General features: G+C 42.1%; 1 long non-coding RNA gene across 3 annotated transcripts in view; it reads right to left on the reverse strand.

The window, feature by feature from the left end:
• The window catches only part of LOC135113809 (uncharacterized), an 80,475-nt gene that overhangs the window by 48,571 nt on the left and 11,904 nt on the right, over positions 1–20,000 (reverse strand). For 2 of the 3 annotated variants that reach the window (XR_010275054.1, XR_010275055.1), the window contains exons 1-3: positions 10,868–10,980; positions 7,054–7,244; positions 6,642–6,733 (exon numbers count right to left, since the gene is read on the reverse strand). This is a non-coding gene — a long non-coding RNA (uncharacterized LOC135113809). Of the gene's footprint in view, positions 1–6,641; positions 6,734–7,053; positions 7,245–10,867; positions 10,981–20,000 lie in introns of those variants that run through there. The other variant, XR_010275056.1, reaches the window with a different exon arrangement.

The following is a 20,000-nucleotide window of genomic DNA, read 5'->3' on the forward strand; positions in this document are numbered from 1 at the left end:
ATCCAGAAAACTCTTATTTGAATATATACGAAGAGAGAGAGAGAGAGAGAGAGAGAGAGAGAGAGAGAGAGAGAGAGAGAGAGGAGGGAAGGGGCGCAGTAACACCATCATCAGAGGAAAGGGAGACGATGTTTTCTCTCTCTCTCTCTCTCTCTCTCTCTCTCTCTCTCTCTCTCTCTCTCTCTCTCTCTCTCTCTCTCTCTCTCTCTCTCTCTCTCTTCGGGTGATAATGGCGCCTTCGGGTTATAATGTACTTATGTTTAAATAAAGAGAGAGAGAGAGAGAGAGAGAGAGAGAGAGAGAGAGAGAGAGAGAGAGAGAGAGAGAGAGAGAGAGAGAGAGAGAGAGATTTCTACAGCCTCTTTAGACCACACACATACTCGTACATACACCCTTCCTCCCTCCTCCTCCTCCTCCTCCTCCTCCTCCTCCTCCTCCTCCTCCTCCTCTTCCTTCTCCTCCTCGTCTTCTTCCTCCTCCACCTCCTCCTCCTTTCATAACCCATACAATTAATATCAATTTATATCACTTATTGCTAATCTCCTCCTCCTCCTCCTCCTCTTGCTTTCTCTCTTACCTAAACTGCCAAGATAATATATACTCCCTCTAATTTTACCTCCTCCTCCTTTTCCACAACAACGTTAAGTTACACAGACAATGAAAGGAATGTTCTCTTGGGCGAGAGGTACTGCCCGCCAGGTAGGGGACACTACTTGCACCAACTCATTCGTTAAGAAAATCTTATAACTTAGATAATAATGGCTTAAAACGCACACAAGCCAAGCATACTGTGTCCTCAGCTCATAATGATCCCCCTCCTGCTCTTCCTGCTTCCTCACTGATGCACGTAAGGGTCACGGCTCGAGTTCTACCCTTGGCATTGTAAGCGCGGGACTGAACTTGCTCTCCTCGGCACAGTGACACGAGAATGTGGCAGTGGAAGTCATTTTAGCTGAGCCAAAACTACACGTCAGTTACGTTGTGTGAATGGGCATTGTTGGCGAGGTTTTCCACGGCTCTAAATGGCTGACAGACCGTGGTGGCGCCAAATGTTAGTGCGATATTAGTGCACAGCTGCTGATGTATGAATTGTGAGCCAAATAACACAGATAAGTGACTGATAGAAATTATTATTTAGAGAATTAAATATACTAAATCATATAAATGTATTACTTCTATGCTTTTGAAAGGAGTCTTCATTGCAGTGATTCAGCATAATTAATTGAAAAGTGCATCACTGCTGCTAATGAAAAATAGTCATAATTTTATATTTTGTTTCATTCCTGTATCTGATTGGCTAAAGACCTTATCACATTCTTGAATCGAGGCCTCTGATTGGTGGGCCTGGTGGGTGCCGAAGTCTTTAGCTCCAAGCTGCTGAGCGCTCCAAGAAGGGGGCGCAAAGGTATACCATACCCTCTGACGAACAGGTTCCCAGTAAGACTGTGCAATGCCTGGATTTTCTACTGAAGATTTAGGCACAACACTCCATAATACGAGATTCAACAACAAGAGGAAACGACAAGCAATGGACGCCCAAGAGACCCTCGGTGAGAAGGGGAAGGCTAAGGAGAAACTAACCAAGAACAAGAAGAGGCGGCTGGAGAGCCTCGAAGACTGCACCAGCCACGAGAAGACGGTCACTGAAGGCTGTGCAGAGATGAAACATCGCGCGAGCCGGCGAGAACACAAAAATCAGAGGGACGGGAATGACATCAAAGGCAAGAAAACGATGAGCGTGGAGTGTTTTCATCCGATTATGGACCGCACCAAGAAGAGAAAGAGGCAGAACAAGGACGACGACGAGAAACAGAACAAGAGAAAGAAACAGGACACGGAGGAAACGGAAAACCAGGACAAGAAAAGGAAGAGGCAGGTTAATGACGACGACGAGAAGCAGAACAAGAAGAGGCAGAGGCAGGTTACGGACGATGACGAGAACCAGGACAAGAAGAGGAAGAGGCTAGACACGGAGGACGACGAGAAGCAGGACAGGAAGAGGAAGAGGCAAGTTAAGGACGACGACGCGAAGCAGGACAAGAAGAGGAAGAGGCAGGACGCGGAGGACGACGAGAAGCAGGCAAAGAGCAGGGGGAGGGCAGGAGAGAACGAAAGAAGGGGGGAAGATGGAGTGCTGTCAATGCGTTAAGCACGGCATCAAGAGATGGAAGATGAGAGGGTGGTACAAAGACGACGTGGTGAGGCTGATGGTGGATGCCAAGAGAGTCAGCAAGGAGAGGAACGTGAGCAGGTGGTGCCGTCTTAATATTGGGAAAGAAAACCTGGTGTCCGCGACCGTGCGCGGCCACCCGTGCCTTGTCCAGCTTGACAGCGGCTCCTCATGCAGCCTCATGAGGCTAACACTGGCCCGGAGGCTGGGAATCGTCACGGGCAAGCAAGAGACGGTAAAGAAATACTTGTTTACCTGGGCTGGCATGCTGGAGTTGGACGTGATCGAGCTGGACGAGGTGGTGGTGATGCTGCGTCGCTACGTGGCGGTCAACACGCGCATGACGGTCATTGTACGCGGGGATGTGAGGAAGCACTACTTGGACCTAATAGTTATGTCCATGAGCCGCCTGCAGGAGGCCGAGGTGCGGCAGGAGTTCCATCCCGACGACAGCAGCACCCTGTTCCTGCGTCACCCAAAACGTCTGCGGCGGAGACAACCTTCGGACACACAACGCAAAACGTTCATGTTTGCCGCACGAGCGTTAGGCATCGAGGAGCCGCTGACGGTGATGGTGAACACTGGTAACGCGTCAACATTCTCTATCACTAAGACTGGTCAGGACAAGATGCTGTGCAGGACAGGCAAATCGACTGTGCTGCCGAAACGAGTCCTGCTGCACTTTGGCAGCGGCACAGACACTCTGCGAAAGATGGACACGATATACATGCGCCACTGGTTTGATTTCGTGTTTGGACGAACGCTGCTGTGTAAATTACAAGCAGCGATAGATTATGATGATTTGTCCATGACCTTGACGCTCAACGGAAAACGATACCGCTTCGACATCCTCACTCACGTCCTCCGTCTGCGTACGCCCAGAGGTGCCGCGTCCTCTCAGCCTCCGCCTTGATTTTATTGATTGATTGATTTTTTTGTTTTGTTTCGATTTGTTATCCATCAGGGAGGTCAGCAGAGGCAAGAAATAGATGAATAAAAATCCCGCTCAAAGAAGATCCCAAAACGAAAATAGGAGCAGTGAATAGAGTAGAAAAAATAGTCTGGCTTAAGGATATAAAACTGTGTTCTTCATTAAAGATATTAGACTAAGAAAATGAAGATTATGGACAGTAAATCAAGGTTATTAAGATAAAGGATAGTAGATTAAGAAAATAGTCTGGATTAAGGATATTAGTTAAGAAAATAGCCTGCATAGGAAAATATTACACTAAGAAATGAAGATTAAGGATAACAAAATAAGGAAAATAAAATAAAAATATCAAATTAATAAAACGGCCTGGATTAAGAATGGTAGACTAAGAAAATAGTCTGGATTGAGGATAGTAGATTAAAAAAGTCTGAGTCAAAAATAGTCTAAATTGAGACTAATGCATTAACAAAAAAAATCAGGATTAAGGATGGTAGATCAAGGAAAGAGTCTGAATTAAGAAAAGTAGATTAAGAAAATAAACTGGATTAGAGATAATAAATCAAGAAAATAGTCTGAATTAAGGATAACAGATTAAGAAAATGGTCTGGATTAAGGAAATTAAGATCAAGGTTGATAGACTAAGAAAACAATCTGGATTAAGGATAGTAGATCAAGTAAATAGTTTGTATTAAGGATAGTAAATTAAGAAAGAGGTCTGGATTAAGAATATTACATTAAGAAGATAGACTGGATGAAGGATATTACTTCAAGAAAGTAGTCTACATTAAGAATAGTAGATGAAGAAAATAAAAAAAATAGTCTGGATTAACGACAGTAGATTAAGTAGATGATCTACTTTGTCTACCGTCTTAAGGATGGCAGATAAAGAAAATAGTACAGATTTAGGAGAGTAAATTAAGAAAATAGACTGGATTGAGGATTATACACTGATTAAGAAAATGTTGTCGTTAAGGATATTATAATTAAGGAATCTACAATTAAGGAGAGTAGATTAAGGACATAATTTGGATTAAGGACAGTAGATTAAGTAAATAGTCTGGATTAAGGAAATAGTCTGGATTAAGGACACTATATTAAGGAAATAGTCTGGATTAAGGACACTATATTAAGGAAATAGTCTGGATTAAGGACACTATATTAAGGAAATAGTCTGGATTAAGGACACTATATTAAGGAAATAGTCTGGATTAAGGACACTATATTAAGGAAATAGTCTGGATTAAGGACACTATATTAAGGAAATAGTCTGGATTAAGGACACTATATTAAGGAAATAGTCTGGATTAAGGACACTATATTAAGGAAATAGTCTGGATTAAGGACACTATATTAAGGAAATAGTCTGGATTAAGGACAATGAATTAAGAAAATAATGTGGATTAAGGACATTGAATTAAGAAAATAGTGTGGATTAAGGCCTTAATGAATTAAGGACACTTGGATGAATGTCATTAGGTTAAGAGCAGAGGTTGCAGCAATGGTTATGTACAAAGCAGTACACAGGTACATCCATGGGACTGAAAAGTTCTGTAAGGTAACACAGGCTGTGCTTGTATAGAGATATATTTATTATATTGTAATCTGATGTATTTATACACAGATATATTTCTATATTGTAATTTGATGTGTGAGTTTGAGACTTGGGTCCATATTGATGTTCGCTGTGTGCTTGTGACCTGATGTTAAATGTGTTTATATATATATATATATATATATATATATATATATATATATATATATATATATATATATATATATATATATATATATATATATATATATATATATATATATATATATATGGATGCGTTACATAATGACGGAAGTCTTGATAGTGTTCTTGCGAAATATTTTGAAAAAGAATATTTCAGTGTGTGTGTGTGTGTGTGTGTGTGTGTGTGTGTGTGTGTGTGTGTTCAGTTTTCCTTTTCTTCTATAATATAATTAATAATAATTAGACAATCAACTTCATTTAGAGTCACTTTAGTAGAGTGTTCGGAAATAAGAGACAATGACCATCACATAACGCTTATCATTTTCTTCAACTTTTTTTTATATTCATTTTCCTCCTTTTTTTTTCTTCAAGTAATTCTTCTTGAACGTATTCTTTTCTTCTCCTTATCATCTTCTTCTACTCTTGTTTTGTGTCCAACCATGACAACAACGGATGCAAGCCACGCAATATCATCACTTCCTTCATTGTTTCCACGTATACCTTAAAGACGGAAATAGATAAGGTGCTTTGCCCAAACACGTCAATGCTAAACCCTTGTACAACTGTTTGGCACATCTTTCCTTAATTACTAACCACTCTGAGACATCTTTTCCTTGCCCTTCTTTCTGTACATATTGTTAATAAAGAACAAAGCTCCGAAGACTGTTACTCCCCTCATCAACACAAGTCAAAGTCTTCGTCTAACACTGTGGACGCTTATCAAGACTACTCTCTCAAGAGGGAAGCTTCAAGACACTCATCCTCTAATTTTTGACAATCGTTTCTGACTCAGTTTGGGGACCGGCGCCTCAGGGAACATTTTTTTCTTTCCAATTTTGTTGGCCTTGGCAGGTACCCCTCTTAAATAAAAATAAATTAAATGAATAAATAAAAATAAATAAATAAATAAAAAACAAAATGAAATAGAAAGGGATGAGGGAGATGGAGGGAGGGAGGAAATGTAAGGATGAAGGGAAGGGGGAGAGGAGGGAAGGAATGGGGAGAGAGAGGGAATGGGGAGGGAGGGAAGGGGAAGAGAAAATAGGGAGAGGGAATGGGGAGGGAGGGAGGAGGGAAGAGAGAGAATAGGGAGAGAGGGAGGGGGAAGATAGAGAGAGAGAGAGGGAGGGGGAAAGAGAGAGAGAGAGAGAGAGAGAGAGAGAGAGAGAGAGAGAGAGAGAGAGAGAGAGAGAGAGAGAGAGAGAGAGAGAGAGAGAGAGAGAGAGCCATCTGCAGGTTTTGGGCGGCCGAAGCCACCATTCTCCCCGGAAAGTCAAATTTTCGCGTGTTTTTTGAGCGCGCCAAATCAACGTCTATGTCTCAAAAATACTGCACAACAAAGTATGATTCAAGCACGTCCAACACTTCTGGAAACTAGTATGCAGTATTACCAATGTCTCCTCCCATCAAACCTCTTCCCCTCTTCAGTTCAATGACCTCCCGTTAACATGCGTCTGATCACGCTTCAACAACGCTTGATTATATTAAGTTACACAGAATGAAAGGGATGATCTCGTGGGCAAGGAGGTACTGTCCGCCAGGTAGGGGATACTTTTTGCACCAACTCAGTCGCTATGGCAGTCTTATAACTGGCCATCGTAGTGGTGACATCGTGGACATTCACTGGGGTAGGCAGATGTCATGAATGAGACATTGCAGTCAAGGATTATTAACTTCCCGGGCCATCAAACTACCCACACATTCGTAGAAAGGCAGAGGTCATTCCACCATTGAAGTGGAGAATCCTCCTCTCGCTCATTACACTTCAATTACATTTCACGACCACGTAAGTGTTTGATGCTCACCTTGTCCGAGCAGCGAGAGAGAGCCGAGTTCATGGCGGGTCTTGGCCTCCTGGATGGTGCGAGGAAGCTTGAGCTGAGCCAGCAACTCTTCGCTGAAAAGACAACAAAAAGGTATGAAGGCGCCACCCACTCCTACATCATCCCTGGACTGAGCGCGTCCCGCTATTACCTGCAGGAGCTCGGGATGCATTGCAAGAAAGCCATGACTTGACAACAAGGCAAATTAATCCTCATATATATTACGCGAGTGGCCTTCCTGGGTACGTTTTACACACACACACACACACACACACCTACCCACACAGACACACACACACCCACACAACTTCATCCTGGGATATGGAGAGTTGGTGAACAAAAAATACGCAGCACAGTGGTTAGATATAACGTCCAGCCTCCTCTCTGTCCTCACCAGCACTGAGAATAATAGGTGATGAACGAAGGAAGGGTGTCGAAGCGGTTTTCAGAAGCTTGGAGTGAGTAGGAGGAGCCTTCGTTGTGGATCTCAATGAGGTAGTGTTGGATGTAGGGTCCCTTGTCCGGCGGGAGGCGCACGCTGAGGGCTCGGCTGTTTAGCTGGCTACTCTGTCGTACAATGACGTTCTGAAAAGAGAGGAATTTCTTGGCTACCGGTAAGGAGATGAAAGGCTTGGAATATGTCTTGGAATGGATACGCATCGGTTTCGAATCATCAGATTATACGCACAACAGAATGGAAACATACACACATATGCACACAGCTACGTCAAAATAATACAAGGGAATACAGCAGTACCACAGAAATGTCAATTCCTTGGCAATAACTACTCGTATACTGATTAGTTTGGCAAACCCTGACAGCTGATCCGAACTCACCTAATACATTCATGGTGCTTAACCACGTGGCAAGATTAATGATCTTTTCATCATTAGTTCACAAACTGTTCGTGATTGCGACCAAACAAATGCTTCTTAAGATGGGAGAAGTGTTAATGAATACATCTCAGGTAAAAAAAAAAAAAAGTGTGGAAACGAGAATATAGAGGATTTACCATATATATATATATATATATATATATATATATATATATATATATATATATATATATATATATATATATATATATATATATATATATACTCGTATATATATATATATAGTTCACAAAGTTCATTAGTTCACAAACTGTTCGTGATTGCGACCAAACAAATGCTTCTTAAGATGGGAGAAGTGTTAATGAATACATCTCAGGTAAAAAAAAAAAAAAAAGTGTGGAAACGAGAATATAGAGGATTTACCATATATATATATATATATATATATATATATATATATATATATATATATATATATATATATATATATATATATATATATATATATATATATATATATATATATATATATATATATATATATATATATATATATATATATATATATATATATATATATATATATATATATATATATATATATATATATATATATGGTAAATCCTCTATATTCTCGTTTCCACACTTTTTTTGTTTTGTTTTAACCTGAGATGTATTCATTAACACTTCTCCCATCTTAAGAATGATTTGTTTGGTCGCAATCACGAACAGCTTGTGAACTAATAATGAAAAGATTATTAATACGTGGAGTCATTCACTTCCTTGGAGCGACTTGGATACAATCATGTTCACAAAACTTTCACTCAGGGTACATGCACAGCTAGTGTTTCCACCAAACGGAAAACTCTCATTTGAATATATACGAAGAGAGAGAGAGAGAGAGAGAGAGAGAGAGAGAGAGAGAGAGAGAGAGAGAGAGAGAGAGAGAGAGAGAGAGAGAGAAAGAGAGAAAAAACATCGTCTCCCTTTCCTCTGATGATGGTGTTACTGCGCCCCTTCCCCTCTCTCTCTCTCTCTCTCTCTCTCTCTCTCTCTCTCTTCGTATATATTCAAATGAGAGTTTTCTGGATAAAATTCGGTAGGAGGAGGAGGAGGAGGAGGAGAGTAATAAAGGTAATGTATATATGGAACGAGTGATAAATAGAGAGGGAATAAAAGAGAGAAAAGAAAAGATGAATAAGAAGAGGAAAAGAAGACGATGAACAGTAGTAGTAGTAGTAGTAGTAGGTTGTTGTTGTTGTTGTTGCTGTTGTTGTTGCTGTTGTTGTTGTCGTCTTTGGCTTTCACTCTCTCCTCTCCCCTCAATCTTTCATATCCGCAGCTTTTTAAACTCCTCTCTCTCTCTCTCTCTCTCTCTCTCTCTCTCTCTCTCTCTCGCTTACAAATTAGCGTTTCCTCCATTTTCCGTAACTGTCTATGTATGTTCCGTAATAGTTCTCCTTGAAATAATTGAAGGGGTAACTAAATAAAAATGTAGAATTGCAATATAAAGAGAGAAATAACCCTTTTATCACTTACTAATTGACTTTTCCTCCGTTTTCGTTATCAATACACGTCTTAATATCTTTCTTAATAGTATACGTTTAAGGAATTCAAGGAGAAACTAAAGAAAAGAAAGAAAAATAAATAAAAGTGAGAATTTCTTTACTCGTTTTCTATTTGATTATTTTACGTTTTCCTTGAGGAGCAGGAGGAGAAGGAGGACGAGGAGGAGGAGGAGGACGAGGAGGAGGAGAGTAATAAAGGTAGTGTATATATAGAGAAAAAAAACGAAAGAAAAGGTGTGGAGAAAAAGGAGAGAGAGAGAGAGAGAGAGAGAGAGAGAGAGAGAGAGAGAGAGAGAGAGAGAGAGAGAGAGAGAGAGAGAGAGAGAGAGAGAGAACTGTTTAGGAAGACGAAGAAAAGAGAGGAAGATAAAAAGAAGAGGAGGAGGAGGAGGAGGAGGTTTATTGACAGTCATTTACTATAAGAGGAGAGAGAGAGAGAGAGAGAGAGAGAGAGAGAGAGAGAGAGAGAGAGAGAGAGAGAGAGAGAGAGTTTGGCACCACTATTCTGTCCACCTCTATAACGCAAGAGTTAACCAGTATTCTCAATCATTCATCCCTTTCTCTGGTAAACTCTGGAACTCCCTGCCTGCTTCTGTATTTCCACCTTCCTATGACTTGAATTCCTTCAAGAGGGTGGTTTCAAGACACTTATTCATCAATTTTTGATCACTGCTTTGACCCTTTTGTGGGACTGCCATTTCAGTGGGCATATTTTTTTATTGGATTTTTGTTGCCCTTAGCCAGTGTCCTTCCTACATAAAAAAAAAAAAATTCTGTGACGGTGTGATGAGGTGCGGGCGGCGATGGGCGGCGGGCTGAGGCGGTAAGGTTATGGTTACGCTTTGTGACAGATGATAAAGATCGGATACTGACAGAGAGAGAGAGAGAGAGAGAGAGAGAGAGAGAGGTTTACAGTCTGCACTCGACATTTCTGACACTAAGTGGTACTTCCGAGGGAGATATTTGGAGCGATTCCCTTACGCAGCAGCGGCGACGGTGCAGTGGCGGGAGATGGATGATGATGACGGGATCAGTTGGGAGCGGGAGGGGAGGTCGGGGTAGGTGGGAGAGAGCAACATCCGGGAATTAAGGTCAGTTGGGTGAAGAAGAGGGAGAAAAAATGTCATGTGATGTAGGGAAAAAAAAAAAATGGAGTAAAATATAAGGCTCGGACATTGTAACATTTTTGTTCGTAAAGGAAGAAAAGTGTTTTTTTTTTTTGTTGTTGTCAAATTCTTGCTTGTGGAAAAAAAAAATTCAGTTATCACTATTTTTTTTTCAAGTGAAGATTGTGACATGGTCTGTAGATAGAGAAATGGGACCTGTGTGTGTGTGTGTGTGTGTGTGTGTGTGTGTGTGTGTGTGTGTGTGTGTGTGTGTGTGTGTGTGTGTGATGCTTTGCCTGTGTGGCGACGAGGAGGGAGGGTGGAAGGAATGTACGCCATCTTATGAAAAGTCTGTGGTGTCTTAACATATAAATTCAACATGACACACACACACACACACACACACAGTCTCTCTCTCTCTCTCTCTCTCTCTCTCTCTCTCTCTCTCTCTCTCTCTCTCTCTCTCTCTCTCCCTCCTACATTAAAAAAAAAGTTTGTTGATGGTGTTTCGACATGGGGATATAATGATAATAATAGAGAGAGAGAGAGAGAGAGAGAGAGAGAGAGAGAGAGAGAGAGAGAGAGAGAGAGAGAGAGAGAGAGAGAGAATTTTACTGGTATCGTTATTGTTGTTAGGTAGTTCTAATAGTAGTGCTAGTAACAAATATCTTTGTTCTTCTTTTTATGGCATATTTACCCAAGAAATGTAATAGTTTTATGAGGTAAGAGAGCGGCAGAGGACATCATCATTACCAGCCACTGAATCTTCATCCATCATTGTCACTCAGGGCAGTGCTCACCCTGTGAAAAGAAACCATGTCATTTATTTTTTCCACCCTTTTCTCTTTTCTCTTGTTGTATTTCACTGATGTGGACGAGTTGTTGTAAGGCCAAGCATCCTTATAGAACTTCCTCTTGAGTTGTAAATAGCCACAGTGAAGAGTGATAGTTGATTTACACACTACTACAGTAGTAGTGGTAGTAGTAATAGTAGTAGTAGTAGTAGTAGTAGTAGTAGTAGTAGTAGTAGTAGTAGTAGTAGTAGTAATTTTAGATTAACTGTTTTTGTCGTTTAGTTATATTGGTTCGCGCCTTGTTGGATTATTCAGATTAATTTTGTATTGCATTCAAGTTAACGTACATACGATTACGCATCCTCCCAAATTTTGTTAAGAGCAAAGTTCATCACGTCCGCCAGATTCTGTTGCCTTGTGAGTGATGAATGCATGATTACTCAAAGCTTCTCTCTTGTTCTTACTCAGCTGAACAAACTCATAAGTGCCAGTGTGACAATTGCAGTCATGTTTTCAGGAAAATATTAGACACATGCTCAGGAACCTATCAAGGTATGGTGTGCTTTGTACCTTATATAAATGTGGACGGTGCTTGTACGAGAGGCAGGGTCACAATTCATAGTGTCACGGAGTACTAATAAGAGGTGGTGGGGTCTCGTCTGCAGACTGGCAGCGGGGATGGGTCGGAGTGTGAGCCGTGTGAGCGACTCATCAAAAGCTACCCCATCTGGTTCCTGCCTGACTTACAGCGATCCGGCGCCGTTCACCTCCTGCAGGGCAAGGACGAAGGGGTAGGTGGCGTCACTTGTCCGTATCCGGTTGTGTCGAGTTGATAGATGGAGGAATTGAGTTTTTGAGGCATTGAACAATACCAAGTTTGCTCTGCCCCAATCAGAAATTTTAGAAAGACCAGAAGTCAAGCGTTCTGTTGCTTCCCTGCGTGATATGTTTACCTCCTGAAGGGTTGGACGTCTATGAAAAGACGTGGAAAAGTGCAGGGTGGTATCATCAGCATAGGAGTGGATAGGACAAGAAGTTTGGTTTAGAAGATCATTAATGAATAATAAGAAGAGAGTGGGTGACAGGACAGAATCCTGAGGAACACCACTGTTAATAGATTTAGGAGAAGAACAGTGACCGTCTACCACAGCAGCAATAGAACGGTCAGAAAGGAAACTTGAGATGAAGTTACAGAGAGAAGGATAGAAACCGTAGGAGGGTAGTTTGGAAATCAAAGCTTTGTGCCAGACTCTATCAAAAGCTTTTGATATGTCCAAGGCAACAGCAAAAGTTTCACCAAAATCTCTAAAAGAGGATGACCAAGACTCAGTAAGGAAAGCCAGATCACCAGTAGAGCGGCCTTGACGGAACTCATACTGGCGATCGGATAGAAGGTTGTCAAGTGATAGATGTTTAAGAATCTCCCTGTTGAGGATAGATTCAAAAACTTTAGATAGGCAGGAAATTAAAGCAATAGGACGGTAGTTTGAAGGATTAGAACGGTCACCCTTTTTAGGAACAGGTTGAATGTAGGCAAACTTCCAGCAAAAAGGAAAGATAGATGTTAACAGACAGAGCTGAAAGAGTTTGACTAGACAATGTGCAAGCACGGAGGCACAGTTTCGGAGAACAATAGGAGGGACCCCATCAGGTCCATAAGCCTTCCGAGGGTTTAGGCCAGCGAGGGCATGGAAAACATCATTGCGAACAATTTTAATACGTGGCATGAAATAGTCAGAGGGTGGAGGAGAGGGAGGAACAAGCCCAGAATCGTCCAAGATAGAGTTTTTAGCAAAGGTTTGAGCAAAGAGTTCAGCTTTAGAAATAGATGTGATAGCAGTGGTGCCATCTGGTTGAAATAGAGGAGGGAAAGAAGAAGCAAAGTTAATGGATATATTTTTGGCTAGATGCCAGAAATCACGAGGGGAGTTAGATCTTGAAAGGTTTTGACATTTTCTGTTAATGAAGGAGTTTTTGGCTAGTTGGAGAACAGACTTAACATGGTTCTGGGCAAAAATATAAAGTGCATGAGATTCTGGTGATGGAAGGCTTAAGTACCTTTTGTGGGCCACCTCTCTATCATGTATAGCACGAGAACAAGCTGTGTTAAACCAAGGTTTAGAAGGTTTAGGACGAGAAAAGAGTGAGGAATGTACGCCTCCATGCCAGACACTATCACCTCTGTTATGCGCTCAGCACACAAAGACGGGTCTCTGACACGGAAGCAGTAGTCATTCCAAGGAAATTCAGCAAAATACCTACTCAGGTCCCCCCAACTAGCAGAGGCAAAACGCTAGAGGCACCTTCGCTTAGGGGGATCCTGAGGAGGGATTGGAGCGATAGGACAAGGTAAAGATATGAGATTGTGATCGGAGGAGCCCAACGGAGAAGAAAGGGTGACAGCATAAGCAGAAGGATTAGAGGTCAGGAAAAGGTCAAGAATGTTGCACCAATTGCTCTAGGTCATGGAGGATAGCAAAGTTGTAGGCTAGTTCACCAGGATGGTCAGTGAAGGGAGAGGAAAGCCAAAGCTGGTGGTGAACATTGAAGTCTCCAAGAATGGAGATCTCTGCAAAAGGGAAGAGGGTCAGAATGTGCTCCATTTTGGAAGTTAAGTAGACAAAGAATTTCTTATAATCAGAGGAGTTAGGTGAGAGGTATACAGCACAGATAAATTTAGTATGAGAGTGACTCTGTAGTCGTAGCCAGATGGTGGAAAACTCGGAAGATTCAAGAGCGTGGGCACGAGAGCAGATTAAGTCATTGCGCACATAAACGCAGCATCCAGCTTTGGATCGAAAATGAGGATAGAGAAAGTAGGAGGGAACAGAAAAGGGGCTACTGTCAGTTGCCTCAGACACCTGAGTTTCAGTGAGGAAAAGAAGATGAGGTTTAGAAGAGGAGAGGTGGTGTTCTACAGATTGAAAATTAGATCTTAGACTGCGAATTTTGCAGAAGTTAATGAAGAAAAAGTTGAGGGGGTGTCAAGACACTTAGGGTAGTCGACAGAAAGGCAGTCCGACCTGGGGACATTTATGGTCCCCTCCCCAGATGAGGACTCCGAGGCTGGTGTAGGAGTCGCCATGATGATTTTAAAATTTTTGAGTGAAGGGTGTGTGTGTTATTAGGTGCTTGTAGTTTTGTGTGGAGGAAGAGAGTTGTGTTTAGAGGGCAGGCTGTGACTGCCCCCTTGTGTTGTGAGACACAAAGGGAAACGTTCAGTGAGGTCACAGCTGGGTTTAATGATAAGTTCACAGCACCCCCTGAACAGTGCTGCACACCTCACTGGGAGTAATTATCGTTTCGGCAGGTGTCTACTGCCTCCTCCTTTACTCTCTCTCTCTCTCTCTCTCTCTCTCTCTCTCTCTCTCTCTCTCTCTCTCTCTCTCTCTCTCTCTCTCTCACTGAATGGCGACCCTAATGCACATGATGGGAAAAAAATATGATAAACACCAATAATTTACTCTCTCTCTCTCTCTCTCTATCTCTATCTCTCTCTCTCTCTCTCTCTCTCTCTCTCTCTCTCTCTCTCTCTAATGCATTAGAGAGATTCTCATGAAATATACGTATATGTTATATTTTTAAGAGTGATTTCTTCAGGATTATATAGAGAAATAATGGCTTAAATCTTGATCAAGTTAGATTTACGCTTTCACTTGTCTCCAGTGAGGCGTCTGTTTAAAGAGGGATCTGATAGGTCTTTCATTGCCACAGAGAATACAAGAAGGGTGACGTAAGCAAAATTCTCAAGGTCAGTAGTCATGATAGGATAAGAAGATTAAGAGGAGATTGATGAGATCTTTCTGTGGTAGTGGCGATGTATCAACGGTAAACAAACGAAATTCTCAAGACCAGTAGTCAGGATAGGACAAAAAAAGATTAAGAAGAGATTGATGAGGTCTTTCTGTGGTACTGGTGACGTAAATAATGGTAACAAACGAAATTCTCAAGGTCAGTAATCAAGATGGGATAAGAAATAACGGGTTCAAGCTTGTAATAGTTAGAGATGAGAATCCTACTGATCATCTATGTGGCCTTTGAAAACAGTCCTGCTGAGAGGCCAAGGCGCTTCAACATGCAGGCTGCGTGCAACACTCCATCCAAATTATGCTGATATTCTCCAGTACTGTTATTATTATTATTGCAGTTTTTTTTTTTTTTTATTACCTCTTGTGATGTGTGTGTGTGTGTGTGTGTGTGTGTGTGTGTGTGTGTGTGTGTGTGTGTGTGTGTGTGTGTGTGTGTGTGTTATCCATCACTATCCACTACCTTAAAACCGTTGATATTCATTCTGTTCCTTTTTTTTTTTTAATGACAAAGTTTCTTCATCATAATTCATTATTTTCGCAATTTAGTTAAAATATTTGTTTTCTTACTTATATGTCATGTGTATCTACTAAAAGCAAATATATAACTGTTTACGCATCTACTCGTACATGAACACGTTTTGAGGGCGTAAGGGAAGCTGCAAGAAGCCTTCAGGCCTACACGTGGCAGTCCCTCAGTAAAACATCCCTGGCAGTCTCCACCTCTCATCCCTATTCATTAATTTACTTTGTCTTCTTTTGAGGCTCTCTTTCAACTGGACTCTAATGGCCTGACTACCGAGCTTCACCTAGTCACCCACCACGCTGCTTGAGAAAAAGTTTATTCACTTATGTTTGTTTATTAATATAGTTATTCATCAGTCTGTTTACTCGAATCACTTACGTTTCATTATTTTTAACCTTGCCTTCTTTTTGTATTTAGCTATTTATTCACTAATTGGCTAATCAATCTATCAAGCTTCCATGTTACCTACTCCTTGTATTAACGCATTTATTCATTTGATTCCCTATTCATTTCTCCATCCAGACTTCTTACCCAGTTATTCTATTTCACTTACTGACTCCTTATCTATTGATCTATTCACCAATTTACTTCATTCACCTTCTCGTATCTGCATCTGTGTCTTTCATTCACTTGTTGACTCCTCTATCTATCTCTCCACCAGTTTATCCCATTCACTTACTCGTATTTATATTTATCAGTCTCTCTCCCACCGCCCAGCCTCCCGCGCCCTCCCACCCTCGACTACCCCATCACACACACCATAAACTTACCGATTTCCAACTCTGTCTATTACTTTCTCAGGCTGTCTGTCTCACTGTCTACCTACCATGTCATTGTACCTCCCTCATTCCCCCCCCTCTCTCTCTCTCTCTCTCTCTCTCTCTCTCTCTCTCTCTCTCTCTCTCTCTCTCTCTCTCTCTCTCTCTCTTCCTACCCACCCATGACTCTCTCTCTCCCTTCGCTTCCCCTTCCCACCAGTAATTCTCTCCCTCCCACCATAACTCTCTCTCTCCCTCTCTCTCTTCCTCTCCCTCGTTCCCCTCACAGTCTCCCCTCTCCCTCCTCTCCCTAGGTCAGATACATCACAATAATTGCCCTTGCCTCACAGTTTCTCCTTTTAAGAACATTTTACAAAATAATAAAAGGACCTACGAGGCCCCTTTTTTCCTCCTCCTCCTCCTCCTCCTCCTCCTCCTCCTCCCCCTCAGTTAAAAGAGAGTAGCCGGGCTTGAAATATCGCCGCTTTGTGTTTGACTAGCCAATGTTTCACTCCAGGTGCGCCTCGCTCCAAGACGCTGCCACACTAAGCCTTGAACAGCCGCCGGAGACTCAGGCGCGGCTAGGCAGGGCGTAAACACAGATTAAATCAGGCTTGTGGACTTTGCATGTAACACTCCTTAGCCCCAGACGCTGCGCTGCGAGGGTTATTGGGCTTATTACGTGCTATTAAGGGTGTCTAGAAGAATGATTTGGGGTTATGTCGTTATGATAAAGGGTTCGGTGTAAAAAAGATGGGTATACTAGACGATAAAGGGCTTAGGTGTTGGATTAAATCAGGGTTATGTACTTTGAGCGCTACGAGAGTCAGTGGGCTCGTCTGGGCTTATTAGGAGAGTGATTTGAGTTTGTGTGGTTATGATAAAGGGTGTGGTGAGGGAAAAAAAGGGATGTACAAAAGGAAAAAAGGGTTGTGTTGGGTTACATCAGGCTTGTGGTCTTTGCATGCAACTCTCCTTAGCCCTGTGACGCTAGCTACCAGGGTTATTGGGCTTGCTTTGGATAATCTGGTCTTATAAGGCTTGTTAGGGCTTGTTTGAGTTTCTTTATGTGGTTCAACAGTGATTTGAGCTTATCTAAACTAGTTAGGTCTCTTTAGGGCGGTCTGGTAGTGATCTGAGCTTGTGTGTGTGTGTGTGTGTGTGTGTGTGTGTGTGTGTGTGTGTGTGTGTTAAAGGAGAGAATTTTTCCTGGAATGTTCAGAAATAGACTGAAGGAAAAGAGGAAGAAGTTAATGACTGAAAGTTTTCCTGAAATAGCCTGAAGGAAGAGAGGGAGGGAGGAGAGAGAAGTTAATCGAGAGAAATTTTGTTGGGATGGCCTTGAATAGACTGAGAGAAGGAAGGGTGGACAGGTGGTGGTGGTGGTGGTGGTGGTGGTGGTGGTGGTGGTGGTGGTTGCGGCGGCGATGGTGGTTGTGGTTGTGTATATGGGAGAAGGGAAGCAGTTTACGTGATGTAAAGAGAAGAAGAATGATGTTTGGGTTTAATGGACGCAATGAATCAAAGAAAATATTATAAACAATTGGAAAATATATCATATGAGTGAATGTTTTCCCAATAGTTTATGATGGAATTGTGAGAAAAATCAAAGAGTATTTTATTATTATGGAAAAATACGAAGAATGATGTGAAATCACACACACACAGCCTGGGGAGGGGACCATAAATGTCCCCAGGTCGGACTGCCTTTCCGTCGACGACCCTAAGCGTCTTGACACCCCCCCCCTCAACTTTTTCTTCATTAACTTCTGCAACATTCGCGGTCTAAGATCTAATTTTCAATCTGTAGAACACCACCTCTCCTCTTCTAAACCTCATCTTCTTTTCCTCACTGAAACTCAGGTGTCTGAGGCAACTGACAGTAGCCCCTTTTCTGTTCCCTCCTACTTTCTCTATCCTCATTTTCGATCCAAAGCTGGATGCTGCGTTTATGTGCGCAATGACTTAACCTGCTCCTCGTGCCCACGCTCTTGAATCTTCCGAGTTTTCCACCATCTGGCTACGACTACAGAGTCATTCTCATACTAAATTTATCTGTGCTGTATACCTCTCTCCTAACTCCTCTGACTATAAGAAATTCTTTGACTACCTAACTTCCAAAGTGGAGCACATTCTGACCCTCTTCCTTTTGCAGAGATCTCCATTCTTGGAGACTTCAATGTTCACCACCAGCTTTGGCTTTCCTCTCCTTCACTGACCATCCTGGTGAACTAGCCTACAACTTTGCTATCCTCCATGACCTAGAGCAATTGGTGCAACACCCTACTCGTATTCCTGACCGTCTTGGAGATACGCCCAACATTCTTGACCTTTTCCTGACCTCTAATCCTTCTGCTTATGCTGTCACCCTTTCTTCTCCGTTGGGCTCCTCCGATCACAATCTCATATCTTTATCTTGTCCTATCACTCCAATCCCTCCTCAGGATCCCCTAAGCGAAGGTGCCTCTGGCGTTTTGCCTCTGCTAGTTGGGGGGACCTGAGGCGGTATTTTGCTGATTTTCCTTGGAATGACTACTGCTTCCGTGTCACAGACCTGTCTTTGTGTGCTGAGCGCATAACAGAGGTGATAGTGTCTGGCATGGAGGCGTACATTCCTCACTCTTTTTCTCGTCCTAAACCTTCTAAACCTTGGTTTAACACAGCTTGTTCTCGTGCTATACATGATAGAGAGGTGGCCCACAAAAGGTACTTAAGCCTTCCTTCACCAGAATCTCATGCACTTTATATTTCTGCCCGGAACCATGCCAAGTCTGTTCTCCAACTAGCCAAAAACTCCTTCATTAACAGAAAATGTCAAAACCTTTCAAGATCTAACTCCCCTCGTGATTTCTGGCATCTAGCCAAAAATATCTCCAATAACTTTGCTTCTTCTTCTTTCCCTCCTCTACTTCAACCAGATGGCACCACTGCTATCACATCTATTTCTAAAGCTGAACTCTTTGCTCAAACCTTTGCTAAAAACTCTACCTTGGACGATTCTGGGCTTGTTCCTCCCTCTCCTCCACCCTCTGACTACTTCATGCCTCGTATTAAAATTCTTCGTAATGATGTTTTCCATGCCCTCGCTGGCCTAAACCCTCGGAAGGCTTATGGACCTGATGGGGTCCCTCCTATTGTTCTCCGAAACTGTGCCTCCGTGCTTGCACCTTGCCTAGTCAAACTCTTTCAGCTCTGTCTGTCAACATCTACCTTTCCTTCTTGCTGGAAGTTTGCCTACATTCAACCTGTTCCTAAAAAGGGTGACCGCTCTAATCCCTCAAACTACCGTCCTATTGCTTTAATTTCTTGCTTATCTAAAGTTTTTGAATCTATCCTCAACAGGAAGATTCTTAAACATCTATCACTTCACAACCTTCTATCTGATCGCCAGTATGGGTTCCGTCAAGGCCGCTCTACTGGTGATCTTCTGGCTTTCCTTACTGAGTCTTGGTCATCCTCTTTTAGAGACTTTGGTGAAACTTTTGCTGTTGCCTTGGACATATCAAAAGCCTTTGATAGAGTCTGGCACAAAGCTTTGATTTCCAAACTACCCTCCTACGGTTTCTATCCTTCTCTCTGTAACTTCATCTCAAGTTTCCTTTCTGACCGTTCTATTGCTGCTGTGGTAGACGGTCACTGTTCTTCTCCTAAATCTATTAACAGTGGTGTTCCTCAGGGTTCTGTCCTGTCACCCACTCTCTTCTTATTATTCATTAATGATCTTCTAAACGAAACTTCTTGTCCTATCCACTCCTATGCTGATGATACCACCCTGCACTTTTCCACGTCTTTTCATAGACGTCCAACCCTTCAGGAGGTAAACATATCACGCAGGGAAGCCACAGAACGCCTGACTTCTGATCTTTCTAAAATTTCTGATTGGGGCAGAGCAAACTTGGTATTGTTCAATGCCTCAAAAACTCAATTCCTCCATCTATCAACTCGA

This window comes from Scylla paramamosain, chromosome 26, assembly GCF_035594125.1.
Source record: "Scylla paramamosain isolate STU-SP2022 chromosome 26, ASM3559412v1, whole genome shotgun sequence".
Taxonomy (NCBI): Eukaryota; Metazoa; Arthropoda; class Malacostraca; order Decapoda; family Portunidae; genus Scylla; species Scylla paramamosain.